This window comes from Grus americana, chromosome 2, assembly GCF_028858705.1.
Source record: "Grus americana isolate bGruAme1 chromosome 2, bGruAme1.mat, whole genome shotgun sequence".
NCBI lineage: Eukaryota > Metazoa > Chordata > Aves > Gruiformes > Gruidae > Grus > Grus americana.
The window spans coordinates 16035268-16052080 of NC_072853.1; positions in this window are offsets into that span (position 1 = coordinate 16035268).

Here is a 16813-nt window from a genome sequence, read left to right on the forward strand (position 1 = left end):
AGAGCCCCAGCAAGGAGGGAGGAGAAGGAAAGGGTAGCCCCAGAGCCACAGACAGACAGGACAGACAGGCAGCCTTGAGGACAGGAGGAAGGAGCAGGCAGAGCAGTGCAGCACTGGGCAAAGTCCAGGAGTGAGGATACCGTATGGTACCGGCATCTAATGATCCTGATGTTGTTGCGTATTGGATAAATTCATTCGCCCCACCGCGCATTGTGTTGTTGCCCATCACAACTGAAACGCTTGTGTCAGTTCAGTTATGCTAACAGAGGCCTCTAGTGGGAGGACAGCAAATGCCGGACAAACACTTGCTGCAAGGATAGTTCACGTGGCTTTACACAAAACTCTCCTTCATAGTGGTGACAGCTCAGTGGACCCAGGTGACTAGTGCTCTGGCTTTATCCCCCCCCACCCCCAGCTGGTACAGGATACCATATGCAGGAACACCCAAGCTTGGGATCTGAAGGTTCATGGAGCTGAGGTTCATCACAGAGAATGGCTGCACTCAGGCATTGGCATCGCAGAGCTGGGACCAAGGTCATTTATTCCCGAGAAAAGACAAGGTAGAGCTAATAGTGTGCAACGTGCACGCCATGGGTGTGTGCACACGATATTATGACAAGAGATGGGTGAGTTTGGCCGAACCTTCAGCAGCAGGGTGAGTCGGCATGTGAAGACACTGGGTGGATGAAGACAATCTCGGTGTGATGCTGTACAGCCCCCCACTGACCAAAGAAGTTTTAAAAACAACCTTGTCCTAGTATGCAAGGATTTAAAGTATAAGCTCTGACATTAATCTCTAACATTATCATAATCTTCAAGATTAAATAGTTGCCATTTTATTTCAACTCTACAGGGAGTCCCTAGAACTTTTTTCATCAGGAATGGCTAAAACATTCCTAAGACCCCTGGCATCAGTCTGGCATAGGTAACGTATACTGGGCCTGCTTCTTTACTCCACTGTATCAATTTTATTCCAGTGTAAAACAGGTATAATAGAGAATCAAGCCTCCAGCCTCTGTGTTTGAATTGCCAGACCTTAGCTTTAGTACAGAAGAAAATAAATCAGTGTATCTGTTACATATTTCTTGTCTGTCTTATCTCCAGAGGCAAAATCATTTTGGACAGGTGCCCTAGGGAGCAGAAAACACCATGTGTTTTCAGCTTTTGTGACATTTGTTGCTTCTTGGATCAGAAAATTACACAGTAATCGCAACAATAAAATAAACTCCAAACAATAATAATCCTCCAATGTTTTAGCTGTGTGAAGAAAAGCTTCCTCAGTGAAGACTTTGAAAAGAAAGAAGAGGTGATGGAGAGGTTAACTTGGATGTAATTTTATTCTTAAGGTGATTTGACACGTGACCGGGAGCAGCACTACGGAAGAAAATGCACTGAACCTCTTTCACGGGAACTCAATCATTAGCAAACATCCTTTCAACAAGCCTGCAGCAGTGGTCCGTGATTCCCAGCAAGTACGGCCAGTGAGCAGGTGATGTGACCATTGCACACGTGCAGTCCTCAGCAACGTGGTCTGGAAGGATATTATATGGTGCTCTGCCCTCTTCTCTACCATCTCCACTTCTCTTTACCCAAACTGGGCCTTTAAAACTGCTTCCACACCTCCCTCCAACCCCAAACTTCACAGTTTCCTCCTGGTTTCTAAAAGGATATGCAAGTATAGCTTTAGAGATGAACTTATTTTAACTAATGGTCTTTCCCAAAGCTAAGTTTTATGAAAATCAGGTAGATGCTTAGTGGAAATATAGTTTCTCTTCATTATGTTCCTGCTGCAAAATAATAGCCTATTTTATACACACACACAACTACAAGGGCCTCCCTCTCTCTGAACAAACACACGCTGAAACTTGAATGGTTGTGGTTAAACTGATGAGTGAGCTGGAAGTACAAACTGCTGGCATGAAGAGGGTTTCGGAGCCGGGTATGCGTTTCTCACAGCTGTTACTTTTTCCATAGCAGGCACAAAATTTACTCTTTGAAAACACACTTCCTTTTTGAAATTGTAACTGGCTTTGAGAAAAATAACAAATGTCAAGCTTTCTTTGCACATTGTAAGGAAACACAAACAAGATACAAATGATATTTAAAAAATTCTCTGCCGGTCACCTTTAAAAACCTGCAGTTTTCTGTAAAAGGACTTTGCTGCATTTGCTTCCATTAAATCCCTTCTGTCTCATGTCTTCTCAGTGCTGTTTCTGCTGCATGTGAAAAGGTATCTTAGCAATATAATATCACGTTGGAGGCAAAATTCTTCTATGATGCGACATACTATCACCGTACGGTTTTAGGAATCATCTGAGCTGGAGTCAGATATTAGTTTATTTTCAATGATGGTCTTAAAAGGTGTGTTCCACTGTTCCAGGAAGACAAGGAAAAAACCCAAAACTTAAGATACAGAAAATGCCACAGGAAGCAAACCATAGAGATATACATTTTCATAAAAGTATACTTAAAAAATATGTTAGAGGACCCAAAATATGAAAGTTCTGTTCTGTACTTATATGTCTTTTCTGGTAGATGTTCAAGTCAAGATTTAGCTGAAGAAAATAAACTTGCTATAGCAAGAGCACCTTTCTACATTGGACAATCTTCCTCATATACAACATTTTGACTGTGTGTCGTGCAGACCTCCTCCTAAAATGTAAGTCTGCATCCAGTGCTATCACTGGTAACGTCTCCCTTAACATTCCAAAGGAACCTTTATCTGGTTATCCAGGGTGTATTTACCTTCACATTTGACATCTAAAAGTTGGCCACCTAGTTCAAATCAGGAGCCCAAGGATCCTCTCCAGTCAGTGGATGGAGACAAGTATCTTCAAAGGGCAAAGATACACATCTCAAGATGTGCGTTTGGCACCATTAAGAGGAACTGTCTTCTGGATGTACCGTGTCAGCCCATTGTATGTGAAGACAGCTAGCTTAGACAATCTCAACTTTTACATGACTGAAAATCGGTGAGATGAAGCTCACCACAAATGTGCTGTTGCACTGGGGCTGCTGTAGGCTCAGATTCACTCCACCTTTCTTTAGGTACACTTCCAAGGTACCTACCTACCGGAGGAGTCATTTGCCTGAGGGACCTTCTATAGAGACTGGAGAATGACAGGCACATCCTGAGAGTGAGCCATATCATGCGGCTGCACAGAAGAACATGACAAAGGCACTCTCAGAGTCTGTTCAGGTCACCTAAGATCTTCTGAGAGACTACAGCAGGAACCAAGAGTGAGACTTTTCCATTTCAGGCAACCTGGACAAGCAGTTAACATTATGTAGGATGAATCCCAGCTTAAGCCCCACTAAACTGTGGATTTCCACATGTAACGTCCAGCGCTAACTGCAACGTCATACTTTGCTGTAAGATAAACATTACCCAATATTAAGGCAAATCCATAGCTGTCTGAAATAGTAGCTCTTAGAGAGTTTTTTATAGCAGAGAAAAACAGATGTTGACTTTATGGGTGTTATAAACTGTTTTAAAAATCATAGTACAATAGGATTTCAGCTGTCAGCACAGATTCTGCTAAGTCATCTGTATACGTCCAAGGAGTGAATCGGTGCTTAATAACTACACTTCTGCTTTTTTTTAAGTGGCAGCTTAAAAATGTCAGCCAGCATGAAGTATTGGAGCCAAGAGGTCTCCTGCTATGTTTATTAATTTCAGTGCAGAGCCATTTTAGCTTTGTTTTTTTCCATTCAGATGTCTGTGCACCATATTCCCCAGTATTTCTGCTTGCAGTAGCATGGTGCATGGAGACATGCACAGAGCTTGTGTGTCAGACAAAAGCTGCTGAAGTGTTTCTGGCCCAAAGCTTGTCCTGGAAAGTATCAAAGTCAGGTATCCAAATGATGCATCCCAACTAGCACACCAGGAGTCTGGCTAAGCCCATAACTTCAAGTGGTTATGGTTTAGCATTCCTGTCCACCCCACAACCTGCTCACCTGTAACACCCTCTCAGGGGTAGGCAGACTCAGCTGAATGCAGAAATACCTTTCTTTCACCAATCTCCTCTAGTCCAAGTCCGGCTCTGAAGTGCAGCTCCTTGGTTATTTCTGCTATTGCTGCTTTAACTGCTGCTATCTCAGTCCTGTTGGATCATGGCACAGTTAAGTCAGCGCTGCTGCTACACTACGATGGCCTCCACCATGCAAAGATGTGAGGCCAGACAAGTCCAGTCTCTCAGCTTCATTCTGTATAAACCTCGCGTCAAAATCAGATCCCCCGCTTCTCCTTCTCCTTCTCCGTCCCCTGAGACTGCATCTCCCTACCAAACTGCCCCTAGTCATGCAGGAGGTGCTCACCACAAGGCCCCTCCTGTTCATTTGTTTCCTTTCACCACTAAGGCGAAAATGAATTATACTGGAATCTAAGGAAAATATAAGCAAATAACACATAAAGAGAAATTATGAAGTAGTGTAATTCACACAAATGAATCAGACTAAAAGCTACTTTTCTCCCTATACACAGAAGAGTGATTTCTATGCTTCTCAATAATATTCTTACAATGTTTACATTTCATATAAATTGACTTCTGGGCTCTCCCTGGGTCACTGTGGACATTTTTCCATCACCAGTGATTTTCAAGTGCTTTCCTACAGTCTGATTTGATTTTTTCTGTGCTAAGGTAACAATATGAAGGTAAACTTACCTTACTCTGAAGGAACATTAAAACCAAATTTATAACAACGTGGTGTTTAACTGCTGGGAGTTGAGGAAATTATATATATATACACGAGAAGTTTACTGGAAAGCTCAGAGCTAAGGGATTTCTGCATATTAGTTATGACACCTCTGGCAATATTCAGATTTTGAATCAGAACTCAGGTGGGCTTCAGTGACACAAATTTTATCCCCAAAGAAATATTGTCGCACCACAGGCTAATAGTACTAGTTTGTTACTATACAAGAAAAACTTGATTTTTATAAAAAAATAAAAAATAATGTGCTGACTAGGTGAATTTCTCTGCTGTGCTGAAAGATTGTATAATGTTTATGCAAAACCTTATTCTGATGGTACATAAAGACCTCAGAATAGGATGTGAGGAGGTGTGTATACATATACAGCTTTCATCCTCAAAACACGATACTGTTAAAGGCAAGAAAAAACCTGGGATTCTTGTGCCCCAGTTAGCCTGTAAATGTTCACACTAATAGATACAGTTACTAACTGAAAAAACAGCTTGTGATGTTGAGATTGTTATATATCGGAGTTATATTTGTTAGAGTGAAACTAGACCGTAGGTAGGTAAGTAGGTATGTGATTACGTACTAGTATTGTTTACAAATTTCAACCAAAGGCAATTAATCTCTTTCTTGGAACAAAGGGAGCCACACAATAGGAAAAATAGTCAGTTATTCCATGTTAAACAATTTAGATGGGTTTAGCAGTTTTAGCTGTCCAGTGGCTTGAAGTAGGAATTTGGAGCCTGGCAGAATAGAAGCATGGTCCTACTGATCCGTCTTTGGCTTTCTCTGTGAAATGCTGCCTACAGCAGAGCAAGCTGTTAGCCTGAATTTGAAAGGAAATGAGGCTTATTCAATTAATGTGTCTGTCAATCCTCCCCTAATAACTTTTGAACCAGATGGCCTGTTTAAAAAAAATAATGACATGGGGACTAAAGTCTCTGCAGTCTGAAGTTCCTGAAAGCTTTCAGAACAGAAGCAAATACAAAAAAGAAGGAAGAACTAAATATTGCATACCCAGAAGAGAAGACGCGTGAGCTCAAGTTACCTGTTCTGTTTGGCCTCGCAGGCAGCTCCTCAGCAGTGGGACACCCAGGGCATTAGCATCCCGCTACGTCCAGGGAATTAGCATCCCGGCACGTTCAGAAGTAGCCCCAGCACAAGTTTTCTCTTGCCTTGCCCACGGGAGGAAACTGAGGACAAAATGGAAGAAAAAAAGGCTTAAGTGACACAAGGGGGAATATTTTAAGACAAGGCAAAGCGCTAGGGGCCGTGAGGGAGGCTGGTGCTCTCCCAAGTGAGGGTAGAGGGACTATGTAGTAACACAGACACAAATTGATAGGAAATGAGATTTAAATAGTTCTGCAGCTCATGTGGCTTCCTGCTTATTAAACGTAATCATTATGGTATCACACATAAGCCTTTTTGCTGAACTGACCTTTGGCAAGAAGGTCACAAAAATTGTGATAAGTATATGTACATATATACATGTATGTATTTAGATCTGATTAACCCCGTTTTATCTGAACTTCAGGTACACAAAGATATTTCTGGTGGCAACAAGAAGGGCACTTTAGGCAAAGGGAAGAACAGCAGTAAAAAGTGAAAATTCTCTTTTTCCTTCCTAACTGTAAGATGACATTTTGGCTAGCAGTATTTAGATTTGAAATAGTTGTAGCTTTTTTGATATATCTATTACAGTGAGCATGAAGGCTCTTCCAGCAAATTGGAACTAATTTTAAAATACCTACAATATTATCAGAGTCAAGAATTCCATTATCTTTTGCATCACTTCAATAGAAGGTGAGCTTGAAAAATGTTCTGTAATGTAACAGATGAGTTTGCAGACCTACAAAGAAGGGAAACCAGTACAATGTCACTTTATTTTACTGCATCTTTTATTATTGTGAACTGTATCTTAATTTCTCCTACTGCTTTCACGTTGCTGCTATTTTCATTAGACAATGTATATTCTATATCAAAATGTGTTATTATAGTATCACAGAATAAAAGACTGACTAGTAATAGATATCAATAGAAAATGCTGTAGTGAACAATTGTGGGGCAGACAGTTTGGCGACAACCTGCATATAGGAGAAAACATTCCTTTGTTTTCATAACACAGTAGTACTGGAGATGATTCTGCCTAGATGTGCGTATTATATCTACATAAATATCAAGTTTTTTATATATCTCACTTAGCCCTTGACCTGAGTCTGACCATGAGTGCCAGGGGTCAGTCTTGCATTAGATGCTTCATGTTTTTGTTTATTAATTTTATAAATATTGCCTTCCACTTGCATTGCAGGTTCCACTGTAAGCTTTTGCTAATGGCTAAACTTTGCAGCCTGTTACAAACCAGAGGCAGGCTATGATCTCGTCTCCTTTTCAGTCTTGCCCATTTACTGACCTTCTTTAAGGCTAGAAGGCCTAGTCTGTTAACTTAGACTAAACATAGGACTTTTGGGCAACTTAAGCAAGATAAACTCCATCAGAAACTTCAAATCCCGAAGATGTAAATAAGATTTTTTTCCATTGATCTTTCCGGATAGTGGCTGGAGGCATTAAACCCTTGCTGTTTCCTGGCACCCTGGGTCTCTGGTAGGCTAATGGTGTGTATATTCCTCTTTTATCACTTGTCTTACAGTATGCCTTGCCTAACTCCCACTCAGACCCAGCCCCTCCTGTCTTTTGATCTCAGTTTGATTGCTTTGCTCCTTTGCTGACTAGATTCTCACAGCTTACGGGAAGCTGTGATTGAGAAAGCGGTTCAGAACTAGGCCCATCACAGTATAATTTAGGAACAAATATAATCATCCCCACCACAGTATATGAGTTTAGAAAAGGTTACAGCTCAGACAAATTACTGATGCTTTTTTTTTGTACTGAAAAGATAACAAAATAGCTTAAACACATTTTTGCTATCCATATTTGAAATAGAAATGCTCTTCTTGAATAGACATTATCTGTAAAGGTTTAGGAAATAAAATCACAGGTTTTAGGAACATCGAATAGGAAACAATCTGCCAATCATGTTGCATTACCTCTTTCACAAACTGACCAAGCTTTACATTAAAACAACAGTTAGGGAGTTCTTTTGACTCTTGCATTTCCTATCCTAGAGTCATAGTTTTCTGATTTTTGGAAATTTTAATTTCTAGCCTCAGCTTTCCTGTGAAAAAGTTATATATGTTTGTCCTTGAGTCATTACTGCCAGTTGGCTGAACTGAATCTTCACCTTCTCTGGCATTTACCTCTTGCCAAAACCCCCTCATATCCCTCTCTGCTTTTGTTTCGTTAACTTAAATACACCAATCCCTTTTATTCTCTTGACATAAACAGGTTCCCTCTTCTCCCGGTTCTCTCAGTACTCCCACCTCCCAGTACTGCAAGCCAAGTCTGCGTTTCTAGGAATGGAAAGCTCTAAAGATGACATTTATACCAATAAAAAAGTATGTAGTACCAAGGCATGAGGACACAAGTACAGGACCATCCATACTACGGGAAGGCTAGCCTGTTCCCTGGTACAACGTTAGCCCACGCCATCCAGCACCCCTCCGGACAACGCACAGTTTGGGGACAGCACAAGTCATGGCCATTCCCAGTAGATGCTTTGAAACGAATCCTGGACTTCTCTTTTAGGAGTGGCAGCTGGGAAGGGGGAATGCAATTAAGCTTATGAGCCATTTATTTATTAATACAGATATAGCCACAGAATTTCAGACATTAATGAGACTTCACTGACATTCTGTCAGTACCTCCACTGGAAATACTCTGGTACCGTTGATGAAAGCATTTTCTGTTTTCACGGACATGTTACGTGGATGGCATCACATCAATTGATCTTTTGCAGTTGAGGCCCTTAGAAGCTGCTTTTGTTTACAGTGCCATTTAATTATGGCTGAACTAATTTCTGTTCACTGATTTCAAAGTATTTTGCAATGACCACCTTTTCAATAACATCACATCACTAAGCAAATCTAATATAGTACCATTCTGGTTGGTTCTGTGGCTGTTTGGTGCATGTTCTTGTCAGATACCAGGCTCAGAAATATCTAAATTTTACCATTTAATCTCCAATCTATATCAGAATGACAGACTAACACTTAAGTGAATTGCATATATGTCTAAATTGAAACCTGAGGGAGATCTCTGGCAAACTTCATTTGCTCTCTTCACAAAACTTACTTTCTTTTTTAACAATCAATCATCAAAAGGGATAGTAAAACTAATTTTTTTTTCTTTTTGTATCCCCTTTTATAGGGGATACCCACTTACAGGCTCTAGCATTTAGCAATCTGTTCCACTCCAAATTGCCTTTAACATTTTTTCTGAAGATGTGATTTCTAGTTACTTATTTCTGAACATTTTATGCTTTACAAAGATGACTGCTATTCACTATGTCCCTGTTGTTCCCTATAACATCTAGTTTCATATTCTGCATTGGTTGTTCTAATTTCTTTCCTTTCTTTTGTGCAAGCCCCTTATAATTACTGTATAGATGCTTCAATTGCTTTTTACTGATTATATCCAATTTCCCAGACAGATGAGACACAGTACTTTTTATATCTTTTTTCATTAATATAAATACTTTCTTCTAGCTAGCAATGTTTTCCAACTCTTTAACCTATTCCTTTTTTTTTTGTTTGTGTACTTTTTAATTAGATTTTGTTTTCTTTGTGCTATAACCAGATGTCTTTTCCACTCATCATAATTCCTCTCACTTCTTCACTCACACAACAGACTCCCAAGAGGCCAGTATCCCTGGTGCTCAGTACTGTTACCATAAATGTTTTCTAGGAGATAGATATCCTAAAATCTTTTTTTTTTCACAGAGACAATCCTTGGCTGCATTATGTTATTATGACTATGTCACAGAATCGTAAGAAAGGTAAACTGCAGGAGCCGCTGCAAATCATCAAGTCCAACCTTGCTGCTCAAGCCACGGCTAGCTTCACGGATACATCATGGGGTGTGGAAGTAGCAGCAGGAGGGATCAAAGGCAGGAGAACAGCAATAGGAATGACCTCATATGGAAGGCACCCAGAGATTAGCAATTCATCACAATCCTAGCACATAGATATCAGCTTCTCAGGACACCAGATCAGAGACAAAGCACAGTTGAGTAAATGCTGACAGCTCATGAGAGGTGGGATAGGATGAAGAAACTTGTCACTGAGAGGCCCTAAAGGGTACAAAAAGGCACGTGCGAAAATCAGCTCATAGTTCCCAACCTAAGAAGAGACCAGGAGACAAGATGAGGTCTCAATAGCCAATGTCCTTGTCCTTCAACGGGACTCCTGGACTGATCACCTCGATACAAGCATCCTGATGCCTGCATGCTGGAAAGACTACCTGGGTATACATGTTGTCTGCGGGAGCGTGAGAGTGTGTGAATGAATTCAGTATTGTTTTAAAGTAAATCACCTTCCAGTCCCATTTCTGGGGAGCGCCACGAGGGGAGACGAGCCGGGAGCTGAGGGTAACCACGCACAGGCAGAGGCAGTGCCCTCACTGACTGGGCACCCTCCCACCGCCCGTGAGCAAGGGTGACAGGAACAGGGTCTGGTGACAACCCAGTGACCATCAGATGAATGCAAAGTGATGGGTCAGGTCCAAGGTCAGCCCAGGAAGGCCCAGGCAGGACTGAGCAAAAATGGGACTCCAGGGACCCTGGGAAGAGGGTGGGGGTGCCAGATGAGGCCCGTCAGGGCGATTAAGGCTTATTGGCCACCCAAGGCCCTCACATCCACAGGATCTTTCACATGGATTTGTTAATAATGTCGTAACATTATTTCCTGCACAGCCAGCTGATTTTTTTAAAATCTCCCGAGGGCAAAGATTCAGAGACCGTTGGGCAACCTGTTCCAGAGCTAAACCATGTTCATGGCAAAATTTTTTTTCTTGTTTAAATCAAAATTTCCCTCACTGCAGCCTGCAACTGCTGCTTCCTGTTCTTTCACTATGGCAGCCCTGTCTTTTCTAAAGCCTCCTTCAAGTAGTGGAAGACTGCTCTTAGAGCCCACTGGAGCCTTTTCTTCTCTAGGCTGAGGTTCACTTTGCTTTGCCTATCCTCGTACACCATATACTCCACCCACTCACCAAATGGTTTAGTAGTCCTCTGCAATCTGCTGACAACTTCCTTCCATGGCGCAGGGACAGCCTTTAGAAAGTGTTTGAGATGTGACCTCACCAGTGTCAAGCAGAGGGTTAATAGAGAAGGTAAATGAAGGCTAAATGAGTAGAGGGCAAATGGAAAGAGATGCTCCATTTCCTGAGCATCTCTCCCTAGCTTGCCCTAATCATCCTTGATCTGTTCCAGGTCATGTCATTTGTCCACAGAAGAATGACAACCAGAGGAGACTCTTATGGCTCATCAGTCTACAAATGTACATCAAACTACATCTTGGTGACTCTTCAAGACCACCATAACAGCCAGTATGTCTATAGCTTGCTTATGACCTTGGTATACAAAAATCTCTAACATCTTTCACTTACATGCTTCCAGGCACCTTTACCTTATTCTATATGTAGCTGTAACTTACTTGTAACATATTATTGACAATCTATTAATTCCACATGAAGTATTTATAAATGTACCCTTCATATAAAGTATGATTCATTTATCTACAGATATTTATTGCCTGGGGGGTTATATTATATAAACAGATCTTTACTATTAACAGAATCAAATTACAGTATCTTGTAAAAATCATTCATAGAATCATTGAATCATAGAATGGTTTGGGTTGGAAGGGACCTCAAAGATCATCTAGTTCCACCTCCCCTGCCATGGGCAGGGACGCCCTCCACCAGACCACATTGCCCAAAGTCCCATCCAACCTGGTCTTGAACACTGCCAGGGATGGGGCATCCACAGCTTCTCTGGGCAACCTGTTCCAGTGCCTCATCACCCTCACAGTAAAGAATTTCTTCCTAATATCTAACCTAAATTGACCCTCCTTCAGCTTAAAGCCATTACCGCTTGTCCTATCACTACACATACTTAAAATATAATTTCATACAAAAACATGAAATATGCCTGGAGAAAAGGTGGCTCCAGGGAGATCTAATTGCGGCCTTCCAGTACCTGAAGGGGCCTACAGGAAAGATGGTGAGGGACTGTTTATCAGGGAGTGTAGTGACAGGACAAGGGGTAACGGGTTTAAGCTGAAGGAGGGTCGATTTAGATTAGATGTTAGAAAGAAATTCTTTCCTGTTAGAGTGGTGAGGCACTGGCACAGGTTGCCCAGAGAGGTTGTGGACGTCCCATCCCTGGAAATGTTTAAGACCAGGTTGGATGAGGCTTTGGGCAACGTGGTCTAGTGGAGGGTGTCCCTGCCTATGGCAGGGGCGTTGGAACTAGATGAGCTTTAAGGTCCCTTCCAACCCAAACCATTCTATGATTCTATGATAATTACATATAATTCATGATTATAAAGACAGAAACTATGCTGACATGTTTAATAGTACTAGAAATTGGATAGTATAGCTATTATACTGTATAGCATTTGGCTTCATTCTTTATTTAATAGCTATTTTTATCCACCATGTTGCTCTAACTTCTATCATAATTCTCTGTAAATCATGTAGCCCACTTAAATGGTTTAATTAATTGTTCTACTTGATCAGAGAAACAAATATATAGCCATACCTACATACAACAGTAAAATATCCAGGAAAAAATTTCAACAGATAGATAGTCCCAGATATTCGTACTGAAAAATATTTAAATGACCACTTATAAGAGTAAAGCAACTGCAAACAGGAATTGTGAAATGTAAGAACTGACAAAGGAAAAGTGCACAGCTAGAGAAAAAGCTCATTCAGTAAGAAAACTGCCTTTGAATTCCTAAAACATTTTAAGACCTGATACTTATCTGATATGAAATACTGTATCTCTACTAACTCCCAGTACCTGATTTAATGGCAGGCTGATTTACGCCACTGGGCAACCTTGCTCAACATCCATTAATGTCACATAGTTTGACTCAGAATCTATTCCACATTTTTTCCCAAGACTTCAGCCTTGCCTACGAGAAGGTTACCTTGCAGTAAGAATATTCATTATAGTCGTATTGGGTTTGCATGGCAAGGTTTTGGTAGCGGGGGGGCTACAGGGGTGGCTTCTGTGAGAAGCTGCTAGAAGCTTCCCCCATGTCCGACAGAGCCAATGCCAGCCGGCTCCAAGATGGACCTGCTGCTGGCCAAGGCCAAGCCCATCAGCGACAGTGGTGGTAGTGCCTCTGGGGTTACATAGTTAAGAAGGGGGAAAAATGGCTGTGCAGCAGCAGCCAGAGAGAGGAGTGAGAAGATGTGAGAGGAACAGCCCTGCAGACACCAAGGTCAGTGCAGAAGGAGGGGGAGGAGGTGCTCCAGGTGCCAGAGCAGAGATTCCCCTGCAGCCCGTGGTGAAGACCATGGTGAGGCAGGCTGTCCCCCTGCAGCCCATGGAGGATGATGGGGAGCAGAGATTCCACCTGCAGCCCGTGGAGACCCCACACCAGAGCAGGTGGATGCACCTGAAGGAGGCTGTGACCCCGTGGGAAGCCCACGCTGGAGCAAGCTCCTGGCAGGACCTGTGGCCCCATGGAGAGAGGAGCCCACGCTGGAGCAGGTTTGCTGGCAGGACTTGTGACCCTGTGGGGGACCCACGCTGGAGCACTCTGTTCCTGAAGGTCTGCACTCCATGGGAGGGACCCATGCTGGAGCAGTTGGTGAAGAACTGCAGCCTGTGGGAAGGACTCATGTTGGAGAAGTTGGTGAGGACTGTCTCCCGTGGGAGGGACCCCACGCTGGAGCAGGGGCAGAGTGTGAGGAGTCCTCCCCCTGGGGAGGAAGGAGCGGCAGAGACACCATGTGATGAACCGACCACGACCCCCATTCCCCGTCCCCCTGTGCTGCTAGGCAGTTTCCTCACCAGTTTCACCCTTCTGATCAACTTTAGAAGTTAAAAATTACCACAAATTGCGGCCAGCAGGTTGGGAGGAGAAAGGCAGAAATGTGTGGGAAGAGCGTAACAGAAGACAGGAGAGGAGAAAGACTGCAACTGAGCAGAAGGTTGAAACGTTCAGGTCCAAGAAAGCAAAAGTATATATTGTGAACAAAAAGCCGAAGTGGCAAGAATTGCAATGTTTTCAGTTATTCCCATCTTTCATGTACTTCACATGGGATCTGTGCAAGGTGGCTCACACTGAAAATAGGAAGTCTAAAGTACCAGATAGAGTGCAAATGTTTGTCTTCTAATGTTCAGAACAGAGTACCATGCTGATTTTGTGGTGGCAGCTGAGTGCCAGTTTCAGACACCATTACACCTACGGATCACCTAAAGGCAGTCCTGGCTTACAGCTGGAAATTCTGTCCGTGTGCACTTGCTGAAGAAGGTCCCTTCCTGGCACTTCCCATTCTTCTCTACAGCTGCAGCAGAGCTGACTTGCTGTAAACAGAGGTTGAAATTGTTCCTCAGAGAAGGTCCAACACATTGGACAAACTTTGGATTATCTGCCTTGAAATGTTTAAGCTTTTAGAGCACACAGGTTCTAAGTAAATTAAAAATTATGGTATTTTTTCTTTTACTTCACGTGATAGAAGTGTGACTCTGACTGTCCTGAATTTCTTCTTTGATTGCTCAAAAAAGCAATTTATCTGGCAACCAAGTTGCTAGTACTTTGGAAGTCATTGGGTAAAAACAGCTTAGATTGGAAGGAACTGGAGGATGGGTGTATGACTTAGGATCTGGACCTCAAATTTCAAGGGAAAATGTTTATCAGAAAAAAATGATTACTTCAGTTATTCAAAAGGAATTATAACATGTAGCCCTTTCTCCTAAGAGAAAGTTATTTATATATGAAGTTGTTCTGTACTTGAAAATCAGGGGTGTGTTGCCTGATAGATACACTTGACCGAAGCTAGAAATGAAAATAGGCTTTTTGCCTCAGTTTCTTTCTAAATGTCACTGCATAATGTGATCTGCTATATGCCAGCAATAGTGTACATAATAGTCATAAGCTTGCTTTTTTGAGTACCATCTGGAATGCATGTGTCTGAGCAGAGCCAGAGGAGAAATTCAGCAAAGTACTGAGTGCTGCATACAAATCAAACAGTGTGCTGCTTTTCTTGTGGTAGTTCTTCAGAAAAAATAAATTGGGCGGGAAGATGAGTTACACTGTCTGTCTCAGGTCAGGACGTTCAGGGCACTTTCCAATCCGAGTGAAAACTGTAAACAAACATTAGTAACGGAGAATATTTTTTTTAAAGAATTGATCTTCATGAGAACCAAAGTGCAAAAGGCTACTGTTGAAAAATATTTGACTTAATCAGAAACATCTCAAGGAGTCATGCAATAATTTAATATATGATCAATAATGAAGGCAGCTCATTTACGTTCTTTGAAACTGATAGATCAGTGGATGGAACCCAATGGACACGAGTTCCAATACACTGTATTTTGGTCTTCTGTGTTTACTGTACTACAATTGTTTTAATTTTTAGCAGAATATCTGAAAATTATGCTGAAGTTTAAATATTAACTTGCTCATGAAGTGCATTCATCTCCACAGTAAAAATGAAACATTTTTATATCAGGCAATTAACCTTAGTTTTGGATCATGCAAATGAACTGTCTTGATTTTAATTCTGACAGAAGGAAGCATTCTTGTTAGATGAAGCAGAAAAATACCAAACTAAAAGACCTTGGAAAAAATAAGCCACATTAAATTAGACTGGCATCACTTTAAAATAATTTCAAGAATAAATTAGAGGACAAGATTACAGACTGATCTTCACAGTAGTCACATACCACCATGAGAAACAGATGTGATAACAATTCAAATCCTTTAGATTTAAATTGAGCCAAATTTAGACTATAAACTCTCCAGGATTTGCATATACTTGCTTCTTTGAAGTATGTACTTTTAAAGCCCTGTAATAACTAAGGATGGAAAGATGGGAAACTAAACTTTGGAAGAATTGCAAAATCTGACTACAGAGAATCACCTGGAAAGGACTGGACCTGTGTATTAGCTTTACACTTTTAATTAGATGGTAGGTATTACCAAAAACTTAACGCTAAACATCCTGGTTTTGGTTTCAAAAAAGGATGTCTTCTATAGACAGAATTGCTTGCTCAAGCGGTATAGAGCACAAGGAAAACAATCTGAGACCCATTTTTTATTATTTTATGAAAAAAATGGGCAATAATTAAGGAAATAGTAGTGACAATTAAAAATAAAAGATCAGAATTCTCTCCTATCATTAATTTCTGCTATCAGTCAAAGACAATCGGATGTAGGGCTTCTAGACAGGCAACCAGCACACATTGGCCAATAATAGCTAGAAAAGCAATTTTGGCCAAAATCCACTAATACTCAGTATCTGCTGAGACAGAGAGAGAAGGATTTCTTATTAAAACACATGCAACTCAGCTAAGTACTCAGCATGGCAAGACCCAAAGCAAGGCTATGCTATAGACTTTTCAGTAATAACGTAGGTCAGGGTATGAAGAGTTTAAATTTTCGACTCATCCAGTTGTGCTCTTATTTTACTGGTATGGCTTGCTTTTTCCCTGTGAGTGGTTGTTTTCCTATAGCAGCAAATGATGTCTTTGCTGGTCTGCACTTTTGGTGGATTTTATACAACCCAGTATATCAGCACTGCTAAACTAATTTAAGTTTCTAATCAGTGGTCCAATGGCCTATAGCCCTGGTCCAGTGCCTGGGCCACTAACTCATTTCATATGGGGACAGATGAGGGAATAAATAGTGGTCATACAGCAGATGTTTTCTTGCAGAAAAAAGCCCTTGAACCATTACTATACCTAGCAGAACTCCAGGTGGGGCACACAGAGCATCAATGTTTGTTCTGAATAAAGGTCCTAGTAAACATTATGACAGAAAACGAATGCTGAAATCTGCAAAATTGAATCTGAGGAAAGAAAGACTGAGCCTGCATGTTTTTACATATTATTTGTTGATATTATCATCCACTAAGATAATATTATCTGAGTGTCACAAATAGCAGTAACACTTCTTACACCCATGGCAGGGAGATTTTCTTGGCATGCTAACATTGTTTTTGTAAACTGATGCCTCATTACACAAAAAAGTATTATTCCTG